General features: G+C 46.6%; 2 long non-coding RNA genes across 2 annotated transcripts; one reads left to right on the top strand and one right to left on the bottom strand.

Annotated features, from left to right (window-relative positions):
- Positions 1-212: 212 nt before the first annotated feature.
- LOC130322469 (uncharacterized) lies at positions 213-13691 on the bottom strand. The gene is made up of 4 exons (XR_008867974.1): positions 12717-13691; positions 2717-2789; positions 1410-1482; positions 213-279 (listed from the first exon to the last, which is right to left on the bottom strand). It is a non-coding gene; the product is annotated as an uncharacterized LOC130322469 (long non-coding RNA).
- On the top strand, positions 7823-15364 carry LOC130322470 (uncharacterized). Its single transcript, XR_008867975.1, has 4 exons — positions 7823-7872; positions 12742-12790; positions 14077-14142; positions 15302-15364. It is a non-coding gene; the product is annotated as an uncharacterized LOC130322470 (long non-coding RNA).
- The last annotated feature ends 5964 nt before the right edge of the window (positions 15365-21328 follow it).

Below are 21328 nucleotides of genomic sequence, written 5' to 3'. Positions count from 1 at the left end.
GGACCCTCGACCGAAAAACCCACGGCGTCCGAATGTGAGGCGGCCGTGAGTTTTTAAAGGCAGCCCGCTCCTCCCACAAATACAGGCCAGCTGCGCAGGCCTTACCACATATCTTCATGTATACGGGAAAGACTATGACATGTCTGCAGGTCTAGATTTTACATCTAGCCTGATTGTTATCAGTAATTAATATAAATATTAATTACCTGTTTCGTGGTTCCTTTCTTGCAGCTGACGGGGGTATATGTCACGTTCACCTTTTCACCGGGCATCAGTTCTCTGTAAAAAAGACACAGGTATGATAACATGTTCCTGATACATGCTGCAGACGCTAATATATATAACACTCTAGGGCCAGAACTACTTATCTCAGGAATTATGGAAAAAGGAGTGGAAAAAGGAACTTAAAATATAATGTATATTTTTGTTAAATATTTTATCTAAATGTTTTATATAATATACAACAGTTAATCAAGTAATGGTAATGTAGGCCTCTGTACACTCCTCTACACTCCTCTGTTACCCATGTACACTCCTCTACACCCCTCTGTCACCCATGTACACTCCTCTACACCCCTCTGTCACCCATGTACACTCCTCTACACCCCTCTGTCACCCATTTACACTCCTCTACACCGCTCTGTCACCCATGTACACTCCTCTACACCACTCTGTCACCCATGTACACCCCTCTACACCCATCTGTTACCCATTTACACTCCTCTAAGCTCCTCTGTCACCCATGTACACCCCTCTACACCCATCTGTTACCCATGTACACTCCTCTAAGCTCCTCCGTCACCCATGTACACTCCTCTACACCCTTCTATCACCAATGTACACCTCTACACCCTTCTGTTATCCATGTATACTACTCTGCGCACCTCTGTCACCCACGTACACTCCTCTATACCCCCAACACCTCTCTGTCACCAATGTACACCACTCTGTCACCCCCTACGCCCCCTTTCACCCATTTACACCCATCTATCACTCATATACACTCCTCTGAACCACTCTGCCACCCATGTACACATCTCTACACCCCCAACACCCCTCTGTCACCTATGTACACCCCTCTATCACCCCGTGCTCCCCTCTTTCACCTCCACGTCCCCCTGTCACCCATGTACACTCCTCTCTAAACCAGTCTGCCACCGATGTACACTCCTCGACACTGCTGTTACCAATGTTCCACTTTCTGCTACCTTTTTACTCGTCAACTTTGGAATGTTCCTAATCTCTGTACCTGAGATATGGTTGTGTTATATATAAAGCTGTCCATAGACGATATACTTATTAAAAACACATATATCTTCATATATACGGGAAAGACTATGACATGTCTGCAGGTCTAGATTTTACATCTAGCCTGATTGTTATCAGTAATTAATATAAATATTAATTACCTGTTTCGTGGTTCCTTTCTTGCAGCTGACGGGGGTATATGACACGTTCACCTTTTCACCGGGCATCAGTCATCTGTAAAAAAAGACACAGGTATGATAACATGTTCCTGATACATGCTACAGACGCTAATATATATAACACTCTAGGGCCAGAACTACTTAACTCAGGAATTATGGAAAAAGGAGTGGAAAAAGGAACTTAAAATATAATGTATATTTTTGTAAAATATTTTATCTAAATGTTTTATATAATATACAACAGTTAATCAAGTAATGGTAATGTAGGCCTCTGTACACTCCTCTGTTACCCATGTACACTCCTCTGCACCCCTCTGTCACCCATGTACACTCCTCTACACCCCTCTGTCACCCATGTACACTCCTCTACACCCCTCTGTCACCCATGTACACTCCTCTACACCCCTCTGTCACCCATGTACACCCCTCTACACCCCTCTGTCACCCATGTACACCCCTCTACACCCATCTGTTACCCATTTACACTCCTCTACACTCCTCCGTCACCCATGTACACTCCTCTACACCCCTCTATCACCAATGTACACCCCTACACCCTTCTGTTATCCATGTATACTACTCTGCGCTCCTCTGTCACCCACGTACACTTCTCTACACCCCCAACACCTCTCTGTCACCAATGTACACCACTCTGTCACCCCCTACGCCCCCTTTCACCCATTTACACCCATCTATCACTCATATACACTCCTATAAACCACTCTGCCACCCAAGTACACATCTCTACACCCCCAACACACCTCTGTCACCTATGTACACCCTTCTATCACCCCGTACACCCCTCTTTCACCCCCTACGTCCCCCTGTCAACCATGTACACTACTCTACGATCCTCTGTCACCCATGTACACTCCTCTACACCCCTCTGGGACCACTCCTCTGTTCCCATCTACACTCCTCTACGCTCCTCTATCACCCATGTACGCTCCTCTACACACCCAACACCTCTCTGTCACCCATGTACACCCCTCTGTCACTCCCTACGCCAACTGTCACCCATGTACACCCATCTATCACCCATGTACACTCCTCGACACTCCTGTTACCCATGTTCACCTTTCTGCTACCTTTTTACTCGTCAACTTTGGAATGTTCCTAATCTCTGTACCTGAGATATGGTTGTGTTATATAGAAAGCTGTCCATAGACGATATACTTATTAAAAACACATATATCTTCATGTATACGGGAAAGACTATGACATGTCTGCAGGTCTAGATTTTACATCTAGCCTGATTGTTATCAGTAATTAATATAAATATTAATTACCTGTTTCGTGGTTCCTTTCTTGCAGCTGACGGGGGTATATGACACGTTCACCTTTTCACCGGGCATCAGTCCTCTGTAAAAAAGACACAGGTATGATAACATGTTCCTGATACATGCTACAGACGCTAATATATATAACACTCTAGGGCCAGAACTACTTATCTCAGGAATTATGGAAAAAGGAGTGGAAAAAGGAACTTAAAATATAATGTATATTTTTGTAAAATATTTTATCTAAATGTTTTATATAATATACAACAGTTAATCAAGTAATGGTAATGTAGGCCTCTGTACACTCCTCTACACTCCTCTGTTACCCATGTACACTCCTCTACACCCCTCTGTCACCCATGTACACTCCTCTACACCCCTCTGTCACCCATGTACACTCCTCTACACCCCTCTGTCACCCATTTACACTCCTCTACACCGCTCTGTCACCCATGTACACCCCTCTACACCCATCTGTTACCCATTTACACTCCTCTACACCCCTCTGTCACTCATATACACTCCTCTACACCGCTCTGTCACCCATGTACACTCCTCTACACCGCTCTGTCACCCATGTACACCCCTCTACACCCATCTGTTACCCATGTACACTCCTCTAAGCTCCTCCGTCACCCATGTACACTACTCTTCACCCTTCTATCACCAATGTACACCCCTACACCCTTCTGTTATCCAAGTATACTACTCTGCGCTCCTCTGTCACCCACGAACACTCCTCTACACCCCCAACACTTCTCTGTCACCAGTGTACACCACTCTGTCACCCCCTACGCCCCCTTTCACCCATTTACACCCATCTATCACTCATATACACTCCTCTGAACCATTCTGCCACCCATGTACACACCTCTACAACCCCAACACCCCTCTGTCACCTACGTACACCCTTCTATCACCCCGTACACCCCCCTTTCACCCCCTACGTCCCCCTGTCCCCTATGTACACTACTCTATGATCCTCTGTCACCCATGTAGACTCCTCTACACCCCTCTGTCACCCATGTACACTCCTCTACACCGCTCTGTCACCCATGTACACCCCTCTACACCGCTCTGTCACCCATGTACACCCCTCTACACCCATCTGTTACCCATTTACATTCCTCTAAGCTCCTCCGTCACCCATGTACACTCCTCTACACCCTTCTATCACCAATGTACACCCCCTACACCCTTCTGTTATCCATGTATACTACTCTGCGCTCCTATGTCACCCACGTACACTCCTCTACACCCCCAACACCTCTCTGACACTAATGTACACCACTCTGTCACCCCCTACGCCCCCTTTCACCCATTTACACCCATCTATCACTCCTCTAAACCACTCTGACACCCATGTACACATCTCTACACCCCCAACACCCCTCTGTCACCTGTGTACACCCTTCTATCACCCCGTACACCCCTCTTTCACCCCCTATGTCCACCTGTCACCCATGTACACTACTCTATGATCCTCTGTCACCCATGTACACTCCTCTACACCCCTCTGTCACCCATGTACACTCCTCTACACCCCTCTGTCACCCATGTACACCCCTCTACACCCATCTGTTACCCATTTACACTCCTCTAAGCTCCCCCGTCACCCATGTACACTCCTCTACACCCCTCTATCACCAATGTACACCCCTACACCCTTCTGTTATCCATGTATACTACTCTGCGCTCCTCTGCCACCCACGTAGACTCCTCTACACCCCCAACACCCCTCTGTCACCTGTGTACACCCTTCTATCACCCCGTACACCCCTCTTTCACCCCCTATGTCCACCTGTCACCCATGTACACTACTCTATGATCCTCTGTCACCCATGTACACTCCTCTACACCCCTCTGTCACCCATGTACACTCCTCTACACCCCTCTGTCACCCATGTACACCCCTCTACACCCATCTGTTACCCATTTACACTCCTCTAAGCTCCCCCGTCACCCATGTACACTCCTCTACACCCCTCTATCACCAATGTACACCCCTACACCCTTCTGTTATTCATGTATACTACTCTGCGCTCCTCTGTCACCCACGTACACTCCTCTACACCCCCAACACCCCTCTATCACCAATGTACACCCCTACACCCTTCTGTTATCCATGTATACTACTCTACGATCCTCTGTCACCCATGTACACTCCTCTACACCCCTCTGTCACCCATGTACATTCCTCTACACCCCTCTGTCACCCATGGACACCCCTCTACACCCATCTGTTACCCATTTACACTCCTCTAAGCTCCTCCGTCACCCATGTACACTCCTCTACACCCTTCTATCACCAATGTACACCCCTACACCCTTCTGTTATCCATGTATACTACTCTGCGCTCCTATGTCACCCACGTACACTCCTCTACACCCCCAACACCTCTCTGTCACCAATGTACACCACTCTGTCACCCCCTCCGCCCCCTTTCACCCATTTACACCCATCTATAACTCATATACACTCCTCTAAACCACTCTGCCACCCATGTACACATCTCTACACCCCCAACACCCCTCTGTCACCTGTGTACACCCTTCTATCACCCCGTACACCCCTCTTTCACCCCTATGTCCCCCTGTCACCCATGTACACTACTCTATGATCCTCTGTCACCCATGTACACTCCTCTACACCCCTCTGTCACCCATTTACACTCCTCTACACACCTCTGTCAACAATGTACACTCCTCTACACAGCTCTGTCACCCATGTACACCCCTCTGCACCCATCTGTTACCCATTTACACTCCTCTAAGCTCCTCCGTCACCCATGTACACTCCTCTACACCCCTCTATCACCAATGTACACCCCTACACCCTTCTGTTATCCATGGATACTACTCTGCGCTCCTCTATCACCCACGTATACTCCTATACACCCCCAACACCTCTCTGTCACCAATGTACACCACTCTGTCACCCCCTATGCCCCCTTTCACCCATTTACACCCATCTATCACTCATATACACTCCTCTGAACCACTCTGCCACCCATGTACACACCTCTACACCCCCAACACCCCTCTGTCACCAATGTACACCACTCTTTCACCCCCTACGCCCCCTTTCACCCATTTACACCCATCTATCACTCATATACACTCCTCTGAACCACTCTGCCACCCATGTACACACCTCTACACCCCCAACACCCCTCTGTCACCTATGTACATCCCTCTATCACCCCGTACACCCCTCTTTCACCTCCTACGTCCCCTTGTCATCTATGTACACTCCTCTGTTACCCATGTACACTCATCTACGCTCCTCTTTCACAAATGAACACTCCTCTACACCCCTCTGACACCCATGTACACTCCTCTACACTCCTCTGTTACCATGTACACTCCTCTATGCTCCCCTATTACCCATGTACACTCCTCTACACACCCAACACCTCTGTCACCCATGTACACCCCTCTGTCACCCCCTACGCCCCCTGTCACCCATGTACACCCATCTATCACCCATGTACACTCCTCTAAACCACTCTGCCACCCATGTACACTCCTCGACACTGCTGTTACCAATGTTCCCCTTTCTGCTACCTCTTTACTCGTCAACTTTGGAATGTTCCTAATCTCTGTACCTGAGATATGGTTGTGTTATATATAAAGCTGTCCATAGACGATATACTTATTAAAAACACATATATCTTCATATATACGGGAAAGACTATGACATGTCTGCAGGTCTAGATTTTACATCTAGCCTGATTGTTACCAGTAATTAATATAAATATTAATTACCTGTTTCGTGGTTCCTTTTTTGCAGCTGACGGGGGTATATGTCACGTTCACCTTTTCACCGGGCATCAGTCATCTGAAAAAAAAGACACAGGTATGATAAAATGTTCCTGATACATGCTACAGACGCTAATATATATAACACTCTAGGGCCAGAACTACTTAACTCAGGAATTATGGAAAAAGGAGTGGAAAAAGGAACTAAAAATATAATGTATATTTTTGTAAAATATTTTATCTAAATGTTTTATATAATATACAACAGTTAATCAAGTAATGGTAATGTAGGCCTCTGTACACTCCTCTGTTACCCATGTACACTCCTCTACACCCCTCTGTCACCCATGTACACTCCTCTACACCCCTCTGTCACCCATGTACACTCCTCTACACCCCTCTGTCACCCATGTACACTCCTCTACACCCCTCTGTCACCCATGTACACCCCTCTACACCCCTCTGTCACCCATGTAAACCCCTCTACACCCATCTGTTACCCATTTACACTCCTCTACACTCCTCCTTCACCCATGTACACTCCTCTACACCCCTCTATCACCAATGTACACCCCTACACCCTTCTGTTGTCCATGTATACTACTCTGCGCTCCTCTGTCACCCATGTACACTCCTCTACACCCCCAACACCTCTCTGTCACCAATGTACACCACTCTGTCACCCCCTACGCCCCCTTTCACCCATTTACACCCATCTATCACTCGTATACACTCCTCTAAACCACTCTGCCACCCAAGTACACATCTCTACACCCCAAACACACCTCTGTCACCTATGTACACCCTTCTATCACCCCGTACACCCCTCTTTCACCCCCTACATCCCCCTGTCACCCATGTACACTACTCTACGATCCTCTGTCACCCATGTACACTCCTCTACACCCCTCTGGGACCACTCCTCTGTTCCCATGTACACTCCTCTACGCTCCTCTATCACCCATGTACACTCCTCTACAAACCCAACACCTCTCTGTCACCCATGTACACCCCTCTGTCACTCCCTACGCCCACTGTCACCCATGTACACCCATCTATCACCCATGTACACTCCTCGACACTCCTGTTACCCATGTTCACCTTTCTGCTAACTTTTTACTCGTCAACTTTGGAATGTTCCTAATCTCTGTACCTGAGATATGGTTGTGTTATATATAAAGCTGTCCATAGACGATATACTTATTAAAAACACATATATCTTCATGTATACGGGAAAGACTATGACATGTCTGCAGGTCTAGATTTTACATCTAGCCTGATTGTTATCAGTAATTAATATAAATATTAATTACCTGTTTCGTGGTTCCTTTCTTGCAGCTGACGGGGGTATATGACACGTTCACCTTTTTACCGGGCATCAGTCCTCTGTAAAAAAGACACAGGTATGATAACATGCTCCTGATACATGCTACAGACGCTAATATATATAACACTCTAGGGCCAGAACTACTTATCTCAGGAATTATGGAAAAAGGAGTGGAAAAAGGAACTTAAAATATAATGTATATTTTTGTAATATATTTTATCTAAATGTTTTATATAATATACAACAGTTAATCAAGTAATGGTAATGTAGGCCTCTGTACACTCCTCTTCACTCCTCTGTTACCCATGTACACTCCACTACACCCCTCTGTCACCCATGTACACTCCTCTACACCGCTCTGTCACCCATGTACACCCCTCTACACCCATCTGTTACCCATTTACACTCCTCTACACCCCTTTGTCACTCATGTACACTCCTCTACACCGCTCTGTCACCCATGTACACTCCTCTACACCGCTCTGTCACCCATGTACACCCCTCTACAGCCATCTGTTACACATGTACACTCCTCTAAGCTCCTCCGTCACCCATGTACACTACTCTACACCCTTCTATCACCAATGTACACCCCTACACCCATCTGTTATCCAAGTATACTACTCTGCGCTCCTCTGTCACCCACGTACACTCCTCTACACCCCCAACACTTCTCTGTCACCAATGTACACCCCTCTGTCACCCCCTACGCCCCCTTTCACACATTTACACCCATCTATCACTCATATACACTCCTCTGAACCACTCTGCCACCCATGTACACACCTCTACACCCCCAACACCCCTCTGTCACCTATGTACACCCTTCTATCACCCCGTACACCCCTCTTTCACCCCCTACGTCCCCCTGTCACCCATGTACACTACTTTATGATCCTCTGTCACCCATGTACACTCCTCTACACCCCTCTGTCACCCATCTACACTCCTCTACACCCCTCTGTCACCCATGTACACTCCTCTACACCGCTCTGTCACCCATGTACACCCCTCTACACCCATCTGTTACCCATTTACACTCCTCTAAGCTCCTCCGTCACCCATGTACACTCCTCTACACCCCTCTATCACCAATGTACACCCCTACACCCTTCTGTTATCCATGTATACTACTCTGCGCTCCTCTGTCACCCACGTACACTCCTCTACACCCCCAACACCCCTCTGTCACCTGTGTACACCCTTCTATCACCCCGTACACCCCTCTTTCACCCCTATGTCCCCCTGTCACCCATGTACACTACTCTATGATCCTCTGTCACCCAGGTATACTCCTCTACACCCCTCTGTCACCCATGTACACTCCTCTACACCCCTCTGTCACCCATATTCACTCCTCTACACCGCTCTGTCACCCATGTACACCCCTCTACACCCATCTGTTACCCATTTACACTCACCCATGTACACTCCTCTACACCCCTCTATCACCAATGTACACCCCTACACCCTTCTGTTATCCATGTATACTACTCTGCGCTCCTCTGTCACCCACGTACACTCCTCTACACCCCCAACACCCCTCTATCACCAATGTACACCACTACACCCTTCTGTTATCCATGTATACTACTCTACGATCCTTTGTCACCCATGTACACTCCTCTACACCCCTCTGTCACCCATGTACACTCCTCTACACCCCTCTGTCACCCATGTACACCCCTCTACACCCATCTGTTACCCATTTACACTCCTCTAAGCTCCTCCGTCACCCATGTACACTCCTCTACACCCTTCTATCACCAATGTACACCCCTACACCCTTCTGTTATCCATGTATACTACTCTGCGCTCCTCTGTCACCCACGTACACTCCTCTACACCCCCAACACCTCTCTTTCACCAATGTACACCACTGTGTCACCCCCTACGCCCCCTTTCACCCATTTACACCCATCTATCACTCATACACACTCCTCTAAACCACTCTGACACCCATGTACACATCTCTACACCCCCAACACCCCTCTGTCACCTGTGTACACCCTTCTATCAACCCGTACACCACTCTTTCACCCCCTATGTCCCCCTGTCACCCATGTACACTACTCTATGATCCTCTGTCACCCATGTACACTCCTCTACACCCCTCTGTCACCCATGTACACTCCTCTACACCGCTCTGTCACCCATGTACACCCCTCTACACCCATCTGTTACTCATTTACACTCCTCTAAGCTCCTCCGTCACCCATGTACACTCCTCTACACCCCTCTATCACCAATGTACACCCCTACACCCTTCTGTTATCCATGTATACTACTCTGCGCTCCTCTGTCACCCACGTACACTCCTCTACACCCCCAACACCCCTCTGTCACCTGTGTACACCCTTCTATCACCCCGTACACCCCTATTTCACCCCCTATGTCCCCCTGTCACCCATGTACACTACTCTATGATCCTCTGTCACCCATGTACACTCCTCTACACCCCTCTGTCACCCATGTACACTCCTCTACACCCCTCTGTCACCCATGTTCACTCCTCTACACCGCTCTGTCACCCATGTACACCCCTCTACACCCATCTGTTACCCATTTACACTCCTCTAAGCTCCTCCGTCACCCATGTACACTCCTCTACACCCCTCTATCACCAATGTACACCCCTACACCCTTCTGTTATCCATGTATACTACTCTGCGCTCCTTTGGCACCCACGTACACTCCTCTACACCCCCAACACCCCTCTATCACCAATGTACACCCCTACACCCTTCTGTTATCCATGTATACTACTCTACGATCCTTTGTCACCCATGTACACTCCTCTACACCCCTCTGTCACCCATGTACACTCCTCTACACCCCTCTGTCACCCATGTACACCCCTCTACACCCATCTGTTACCCATTTACACTCCTCTAAGCTCCTCCGTCACCCATGTACACTCCTCTACACCCTTCTATCACCAATGTACACCCCTACACCCTTCTGTTATCCATGTATACTACTCTGCGCTCCTATGTCACCCACGTACACTCCTCTACACCCCCAACACCTCTCTGTCACCAATGTACACCACTCTGTCACCCCCTTCGCCCCCTTTCACCCATTTACACCCATCTATCACTCATATACACTCCTCTAAACCACTCTGCCACCCATGTACACATCTCTATACCTCGAAAACCCCTCTGTCACCTATGTACACCCTTCTGTCACCCCGTACACCCCTCTTTCACCCCCTACGTCCCCCTGTCACCCATGTACACTACTCTACGATGCTCTGTCACCCATGTACACTCCTCTACACCCCTGTGTAACCCATGTACACTCCTCTAAACCCCTCTGTCACCCATGTACACTCCTCTAGACCGCTAGGTCACCCATGTACACCCATCTACACCCATCTGTTACCCATTTACACTCCTCTAAGCTCCTCCGTCACCCATGTACACTCCTCTACACCCCTCTATCACCAATGTACACCCCTACACCCTTCTGTTATCCATGGATACTACTCTGCGCTCCTCTGTCACCCACGTACACTCCTCTACACCCCCAACACCTCTATGTCACCAATGTACACCACTTTGTCACCCCCTACGCCCCCTTTCACCCATTTACACCCATCTATCACTCATATACACTCCTCTGAACCACTCTGCCACCCATGTACACACCTCTACACCCCCAACACCCCTCTGTCACCAATGTACACCACTCTGTCACCCCCTACGCCCCCTTTCACCCATTTACAACCATCTATCACTCATATACACTCCTCTTAACCACTCTGCCACCCATCTACACATCTCTACACCCCCAACACCCCACTGTCACCTATGTACACCCTTCTATCACCCCGTACACCCCTCTTTCACCCCCTACGTCCCCCTGTCACCCATGTACACTACTCTACGATCCTCTGTCACCCATGTTTACTCCTCTACACCCCTCTGTCACCCATGTACACTCCTCTACACCCCTCTGTCACCCATGTACACTCCTCTACACCGCTCTGTCACCCATGTACACCCCTCTACACCCATCTGTTATCCTTGGATACTACTCTGCGCTCCTCTGTCACCCACGTACACTCCTTTACACCCCCAACACCTCTCTGTCACCAATGTACACCACTTTGTCACCCCCTACGCCCCCTTTCACCCATTTACACCCATCTATCACTCATATACACTCCTCTGAACCACTCTGCCACCCATGTACACACCTCTACACCCCCAACACCCCTCTGTCACCAATGTACACCACTCTGTCACCCCCTACGCCCCCTTTCACCCATTTACACCCATCTATCACTCATATACACTCCTCTGAACCACTCTGCCACCCATGTACACACCTCTACACCTCCAACACCCCTCTGTCACCTATGTACACCCCTCTATCACCCCGTACACCCCTCTATCACCCCCTACGTCGCCCTGTCATCTATGTACACTCCTCTGTTACCCATGTACACTCCTTTACGCTCCTCTTTCACCCATTTACACTCCTCTACACTCCTCTGTTACCATGTACACTCCTCTATGCTCCCCTATTACCCATGTACACTCCTCTACACAACCAACACCTCTGTCACCCATGTACACCCCTCTGTCACACCCAGGCCCCCTGTCACCCATGTACACCCATCTATCACCCATGTACACTCCTCTAAACCACTCTGCCACCCATGTACACTCCTCGACACTGCTGTTACCAATGTTCCCCTTTCTGCTACCTTTTTATTCGTCAACTTTGGAATGTTCCTAATCTCTGTACCTGAGATATGGTTGTGTTATATATATAAAGCTGTCCATAGACGATATACTTATTAAAAACACATATATCTTTATATATACGGGAAAGACTATGACATGTTTGCAGGTCTAGATTTTACATCTAGCCTGATTGTTATCAGTAATTAATATAAATATTAATTACCTGTTTCGTGGTTCCTTTCTTGCAGCTGACGGGGGTATATGTCGGGCATCAGTCATCTGTAAAAAAAGACACAGGTATGATAACATGTTCCTGATACATGCTACAGACGCTAATATATATAACACTCTAGGGCCAGAACTACTTAACTCAGGAATTATGGAAAAAGGAGTGGAAAAAGGAACTTAAAATATAATGTATATTTTTGTAATCTATTTTATCTAAATGTTTTATATAATATACAACAGTTAATCAAGTAATGGTAATGTAGGCCTCTGTACACTCCTCTTCACTCCTCTGTTACCCATGTACACTCCTCTACACCCCTCTGTCACCCATGTACACTCCTCTACACCCCTCTATCACCCATGTACACTCCTCTACACCCCTCTGTCACCCATGTACACTCCTCTACACCGCTCTGTCACCCATGTACACCCCTCTACACCCATCTGTTACCCATGTACACTCCTCTAAGCTCCTCCGTCACCCATGTACACTCCTCTACACCCTTCTATCACCAATGTACACCCCTACACCCTTCTGTTATCCATGTATACTACTCTGCGCTCCTCTGCCACCCACGTAGACTCCTCTACACCCCCAACACCTCTCTGTCACCAATGTACACCACTCTGTCACCCCCTACGCCCCCTTTCACAAATATACACCCATCTATCACTAATATACACTCCTCTAAACCACTCTGCCACCCATGTACACATCTCTACACCCCAACACCCCTCTGTCACCTACGTACACCCCTCTATCACCCCGTACTCCCCTCTTTCATCCCCTACGTCCCCCTGTCACCCATGTACACTCCTCTGTTACCCATGTACACTCCTCGGCGCTTCTCTGTCACCCATGTACACTCCTCTACACCCCTCTGACACCCATGTACACTCCTCTACACTTCTCTGTTACCATGTACACTCCTCTATGCTCCCCTATTACCCATGTACACTCCTCTACACACCTAACACCTCTGTCACTTATTTACACCCCTCTGTCACCCCCTAGGCCCCCTGTCACCCATGTACACCCATCTATCACCCATGTACACTCCTCTAAACCACTCTGCCACCCATGTACACTCCTCGACACTGCTGTTACCAATGTTCCCCTTTCTGCTACCTTTTTACTCGTCAACTTTGGAATGTTCCTAATCTCTGTACCTGAGATATGGTTGTGTTATATATAAAGCTGTCCATAGACGATATACTTATTAAAAACACATATATCTTCATATATACGGGAAAGACTATGACATGTCTGCAGGTCTAGATTTTACATCTAGCCTGATTGTTATCAGTAATTAATATAAATATTAATTACCTGTTTCGTGGTTCCTTTCTTGCAGCTGACGGGGGTATATGTCCCGTTAACCTTTTCGACGGGCGTCAGTCATCTGTAAAAAAAGACACAGGTATGATAACATGTTCCTGATACATGCTACAGACGCTAATATATATAACACTCTAGGGCCAGAACTGCTTAACTCAGGAATTATGGAAAAAGGAGTGGAAAAAGGAACTTAAAATATAATGTATATTTTTGTAAAATATTTTATCTAAATGTTTTATATAATATACAACAGTTAATCAAGTAATGGTAATGTAGGCCTCTGTACACTCCTCTGTTACCCATGTACACTCCTCTACACCCCTCTGTCACCCATGTACACTCCTCTACACCCCTCTGTCACCCATGTACACTCCTCTACACCCCTCTGTCATCCATGTACACTCCTCTACACCCCTCTGTCACCCATGTACACCCCTCTACACCCATCTGTTACCCATTTACACTCCTCTACACTCCTCTGTCACCCATGTACATTCCTCTACACCCCTCTATCACCAATGTACACCCCTACACCCTTCTGTTATCCATGTATACTACTCTGCGCTCCTCTGTCACCCACGTATACTCCTCTACACCCCCAACACCTCTCTGTCACCAATGTACACCACTCTGTCACCCCCTACGCCCCCTTTCACCCATTTACACCCATCTATCACTCATATACACTCCTCTAAACCACTCTGCCACCCAAGTACACATCTCTACACCCCCAACACACCTCTTTCACCTATGTACACCCTTCTATCACCCCGTACACCCCTCTGTCACCCATGTACACTCCTCTACACCCCTCTGACACCACTCCTCTGTTACCATGTACACTCCTCTACGCTCCTCTATCACCCATGTACACTCCTCTACACACCCAACACCTCTCTGTCACCCATGTACACCCCTCTGTCACTCCCTACGCCCACTGTCACCCATGTACACCCATCTATCACCCATGTACACTCCTCGACACTCCTGTTACCCATGTTCAACTTTCTGCTACCTTTTTACTCGTCAACTTTGGAATGTTCCTAATCTCTGTACCTGAGATATGGTTGTGTTATATATAAAGCTGTCCATAGACGATATACTTATTAAAAACACATATATCTTCATGTATACGGGAAAGACTATGACATGTCTGCAGGTCTAGATTTTACATCTAGCCTGATTGTTATCAGTAATTAATATAAATATTAATTACCTGTTTCGTGGTTCCTTTCTTGCAGCTGACGGGGGTATATGTCACGTTCACCTTTTCACCGGGAATCAGTCCTCTGTAAAAAAGACACAGGTATGATAACATGTTCCTGATACATGCTACAGACGCTAATATATATAACACTCTAGGGCCAGAACTACTTATCTCAGGAATTATGGAAAAAGGAGTGGAAAAAGGAACTTAAAACATAATGTATATTTTTGTTAAATATTTTATCTAAATGTTTTATTTGTGATCGGAGGCTCAAATGCGTAGCGTACCTACCTAACAGCCTAACCACTGATATACTAACGAACAGGCAGTCTGAGTTGTGCCATATACCGCCGCGTGTAGGTACACCTGAATAAAATAGAGGGCATACCTTAGATAGAAAAAGACTCCTAAGAGATTAAATTAATTTTTTAAAAGAGGGGGGGTTGGGTGGGACGTGAAGAACCCGCGGCGTACTGTGCTAGGGGCACCGCAGGTTCTTATAGTGATTAACCCCGCCCCCTCTCACAAATACAGGCTAATTGCGTTAGCCTTCACACTTGTGATCGGTGGCTCAAATGCGTAGCGTACCTACCTAACAGCCTAACCACTGATATACTAACTAACAGGCAGTCTGAGTTGTGCCATATCCTGCCGCGTGTAGGTACACCTGAATAAAATAGAGGGCCAAACTTCAATATTTGAAACAAAAAAGCTTTATGAAATAAGACAACATTACAGAACCAGAAACTGGAAAGCATGGGACCTTCCAGACTTTGGATTTCAGCGACTCAAATTACGAATCACACGGGCTGGCATCCCCTGACGTGATGCTGATGAGGTGGCACCGATGCGAAGGGGGTGTCCAGATATCACAGCCGAGTCACCCCCCACAGCCTATCACTAAAATGCGTCCTTTAACAAATTGCGGAGTGGTGAGAGCAAAACCTCAGAATAATAATAACGGCTGCGACCTACTGGCTCCCTGGCGTGTTAACAACAGGTCACGTAGCAGCCGAACCGGGCACTACCTATGAAATGAAATGTGGAAAAGCAGCATATGGTAACGACTTGCCCAGGTAACGATGTTTTAGTAGCGCTCAACTCAAGCTAATAGTGATCGGAATTCCATATCAGTTGCTCAGTCTCCAACAAATATCATTTTACGTTTTACTAGAGAACTCACCAGGTCTGAGGAAGCCATAGTAACCCAGAAACAAAGCTGCTTTCCAACACAGACTATCTTTGTAGCTGAACGGGGGTCCTGTCTAGAACATCTACTAACTGTCTGAACGAGTCGGCCGACAAAGGCTGACGGGAAGAAGGCTTGGATCCTTAGCGCACCTTTCAGCGCCGCTTTAACTGTATCGAATGAAACAAGGAGGCCAAGTCGGAATGTGCCAATGAGATGTGGAGCTGAACCACCGCTAGGTATGACTTAATCGTGCTAGATGAAGAGAAGAGTGGCAAAAACCCATTAAAACCAAGTAGGAAAGTAAAGTGTATGTGTAAGCTCCTCCGAGTACATGCTACAAACCAAACCCTGACCGTATGCATAATCCCAAGTGCATATGTACATAAAACATAACTACCTAGTCGTCAACCTAAAACTGTGTTAAGTTGTAACTGTAACCGACCTGTGGACGTGACAGGTGATGACACCACTCATGCGGCAAGACTGATCATGACACTCAACCAACGTATAACCAAAATAATGATCAACCTGAAGCTAAGACAGCCAAAACTTCAACTGAAACCAAGCTATATGCATGACCCTGATGCTAAATGACCTTGAGAAAACACATAACATTGTCGTCAACCCGAAGCCGTGTCGAGTAGTAACTGAATCGGCCTGTAGACGTGACAGGTCTGAAAACTCAATTAACTATGAAACCAAAAGTATCACCGCCAAGCCGCGACAGGTCGTAACCATGATTGACGTATATACGTGGCCCCCAATGCTAAATGAACTTGTGAAAACACACAACATTGTCGTCAACCCGAAGCCGTGTCGAGTAGTAACTGAACCGACCTGTAGACGTGACAGGTCTGAAAACTCAATTAACTATAAAACTAAAAGTATCACCGCCAAGCCGCGACAGGTCGTAACCATGATTGACGTATATACGTGGCATCCAAAAAAAAGCTATACCTGTAGCCTGACCCAACTGCTACCTAAACACAACGTATGTGATGACACTGTCGCCAACCTGAAGCCGTGACAGGTTGTATCCGGACCGACCTGTAGACGTGACTGGTCAATCCGAAATTGAAAACCTCAACCAAAGTAACGTATGTGCTGAATGTATATGAACATGTACCGAGTATGAATACCGTAAGCATATACCAAGCATAACTCCTTGGCACATATGCTGCACATGACACTGAACGTGGGCCTGGCAACCCAACCAGACCATGTATTCATCAATAACACCCAGACCACATGTCCAAACCAGACACCTTGACCGTATACACCGACCAAACTATATGAGAGCCTGTGCCGCACAAACTATATGAATGTGAGCTGGAATGAACTACACGAGCGAGTGTATGCACCAAACTATCAAATATGTACATAACAATAACTACTAGCAGAAACACTGAACAACTTAACCGATTACCAGAGCAAGTCCATGGAACAGACTAAGTAAGTGAATGCACAAGACTTTATGAGCGAGTGCGCTTGGCAACTACATAAGCGTAAGCACAGAACAAACTATTTGCGCATATGCACAGGACTAACTGAGTGAACGTATGCCAGAACAAACTATGAGTGTGTCTGCATGGACTAACTAAGTAAGCGTATGCCGAAACCACTATGTGCATATGTATAGAACTAAGTAAGCATGCCGAGAATGAACTGTGTGCGCGTATGCACAGCATGAGTCTATGACCGTAAAGAACAAGCTATACGGGCATATGCACAAACGAACTATGTGAACATGCAGGGAACAAACTATATGTTGGTATGTACGGAACACACTATATGAGCACCTAACAATTATGTGAGCGTATGCACCGATCAAATTGTATGCTCGTGTGCAGAGAAAGAACCATACGGACGTATGGCCGAACCACTGCACGTGTTCACCGAATGACCTGTATGCATAAGCGAACTACATGCACAGAACGAACTGCGTAAGCGAACACCCAGAACAAGTTATATGAGCGTATGCACAAAACTATATGGCCTCTAACAAACTGGGCAACTGTCCAAACCAACTGGATGAGCATATGCACAGGACAGACTATATGAGAGTATGCACGGAAACCCTGAGCGTATAGACCGAATGAATTAAATGTGCGTACACGAACGCCCAGAACAACCTATATACGTAAGCCCGGCCCCACTATACACAGATATGTACGGAACAATGTTGTGCATGTGTATAGAACTGTGCCGTCTAACAGCTATGAGTGACTCAACCAACAAACTTGATGAACCTATACTCAGGTCAACTATATGCGCAAATGCACAACCAAACTGCATGTGCGTATGGCCAACGACAACCGATAAACAATACATGCATGCAGTAATTCAATGACCACGTACCCATGCACAGAACAACACTACATGCGCTGTACGAGCACACGTGTGGCACAAATGCCACAAGCGCAAGAGCCGCACAAGCACCGGAAGCGCATGTACAAGACGTATGCCACGAGCACACGAACAGCATGGTTCTCATGAGCACATGTACAATACAACCCTACGAGCCTGCACAGTATAATTCCTACGAGCGAGTGTGCAGCACAAATCCTACGAGCCCGTGTACAGCACGAATCCTACGAGCGCGTGTACTGTATAAAGCCTACGAGCGCATGTATTGTATAGATCCTACGTACAGCATAAATCCTATGAGCGTGTATAAATCCTACAAGCGAGTGCACAGTACATATCCTACAAGCGTGTACTGTATAAACCCTACGAGCGTGTGAACAGTACAAACCCTATGAGCGTGTGTACACTGCACAGTATACATCCTACGAGCGTGTGTACAGTACAAAACCCTATGAGCGTGTGTACAGTGTAACTCCTACGAGCGTGTGTACATCATAATTCCTACAAGCGAGCGTACAGTATATATCCTACAAGGGCACGTACTGAACAAATCCTACGAGCGTGTACAGTGCAAAAACCTTACGAGCGTGTGTACAATATAAATCCTACAAGCGTGTGTACAGTATAAATCCTGCAAGCATGTGTACAGTATAATTCCTACGAGCGTGTGTACAGTACAAATCCTACGAACGTGTACCGCACGAATCCTACGAGCGCGTGTGCAGAATAAATCCTACAAGCACGTGTGCAGGATGATCCTACAAGCCTGTGTACAGTATAAATCCTACAAGTGTGTGATATAAGTGTGTGTACATTATGAACCCCACGAACGTGTGCACAGAATATATGCTACAAGCGCGCGTGCAGCACAAACCCCACACGCACGTACCAGCGTGCACAGTTTAATCCAACAAATGTGTGCACAGTATGGATCCTACGAGTGTGTGCAAGCGTTTGTACAGTATGAATCCTATGAGCGAGTGTACAGCATAAATCCTACAAGTGTGTACAGTATAAATCCAACAAACGAGTGTACAGTATAAACGCTACCACCGTGTGTACAGCATAAATCCTACAAGCGTGTGTACGGTATAAATCCAACAAGCATGTGTACAGTATAAATCCAACAAGCGTGTGTGCAGTATAAATCTTACAAATGAGTGTACAGTATAAACCCTACCAGCGTGCATACAGCATAATTCCTACAAGTGTGTACAGTATAAATCTAACAAGCGTGTGTACAGTATAACTCCAACAAGCATGTACAAGCGTGTGTACAGTATAAACCCTACAAGCGTGCGTACAGCATAAATCCTACAAGTGTGTACAGTATAAATCCAACAAGCGTGTGTACAGTATAAATCCAACAAGCATGTGCAAGCGTGTGAACAGTATAAACCCTACAAGCGTGCGTACAGCATAAATCCTACAAGCGTGTGTATAGTATAAATCCAACAAGCATGTGAAAGCGTGTGTACAGTATAAACCCTACAAGCGTGTGTACAGCATGAATCCTACAAGCATGTACAGGCATGTTTACAGCACAAACACTACAAGGGTGTGCACGGCACAAGTGCTACAACCGGGTGTACAGCACAAACGCTACAACCGTGTGTACAGTATAAACCCAACAAGCATGTGTACAACATGAAACCAACAAGCGAGTGTACGGTATAAACCCCACAAGCGTGTGTACGCTATAAACCCCACAAGCGTGAAAGGCATGAATCCCACAAGCACCTGTAAGGCCTAAATCCCACAAGCGTGTGTAAGGCACAAATGCTACGAACGAGTAAACAGAAAAATGCCATGAGCGTAATCAACGTGCGCGAGCGCATGAATCGTACAAATACGATGAGTGCATGTACAGAATTACCAGCGCCCATACTACATGCGCCTGAACTGCACCAATGCTACAAGTGCATGTGCATTGACAAACACATGAAACACCCTCCTTGTGATCAGGAGGGCCGTGTCGTAAACCTTGAATAAACTAAAACATGTACGTATATATACATATATAATCATATACATGGAGCAAATTAAGGGGGCGTGTGCAAGGAACCGATTATATAGTTGTATGCGTAGAATAATTATAGGAACAAAGAAAAAATATATATTTTTTTAATTTTTAAAAAAAAATTTTTGAGCCTGCACAGACCAACTATATGACCGTGTATGAGGAATAAATTATAAGAGCGTGAACACCAACAACTACATGACCGTATGTGTAGAAAATGAATCGTGTGCTCGGCATAACTATCTGACTGTATGTGTGGAAGTAATGAGTGGAATAACCTTTTTTTTTTTTTTTTTTTTTTTTTTAATATCCCTTAGTGTAATGCCACGAGCGGAGCAGTCGAGAGCGTGCTGGCATATAATAACCCCTTATAGTAGAATGCAGAGCTGAGCAGCCAGAGAATCGTGCCGTCATATAATTAACCCCTTGTAGTAAAATGCAGAGCTGAACAGCCAGAGAACATGCCGGCATATAATTAACCC

The sequence above is a fragment of the Hyla sarda genome, unplaced genomic scaffold (assembly GCF_029499605.1).
Source record: "Hyla sarda isolate aHylSar1 unplaced genomic scaffold, aHylSar1.hap1 scaffold_2340, whole genome shotgun sequence".
NCBI classification, from domain to species: Eukaryota; Metazoa; Chordata; class Amphibia; order Anura; family Hylidae; genus Hyla; species Hyla sarda.
The sequence above is the reverse complement of the archived record's forward strand: the minus strand, read 5'-3'. Positions and strand labels throughout refer to the sequence as shown.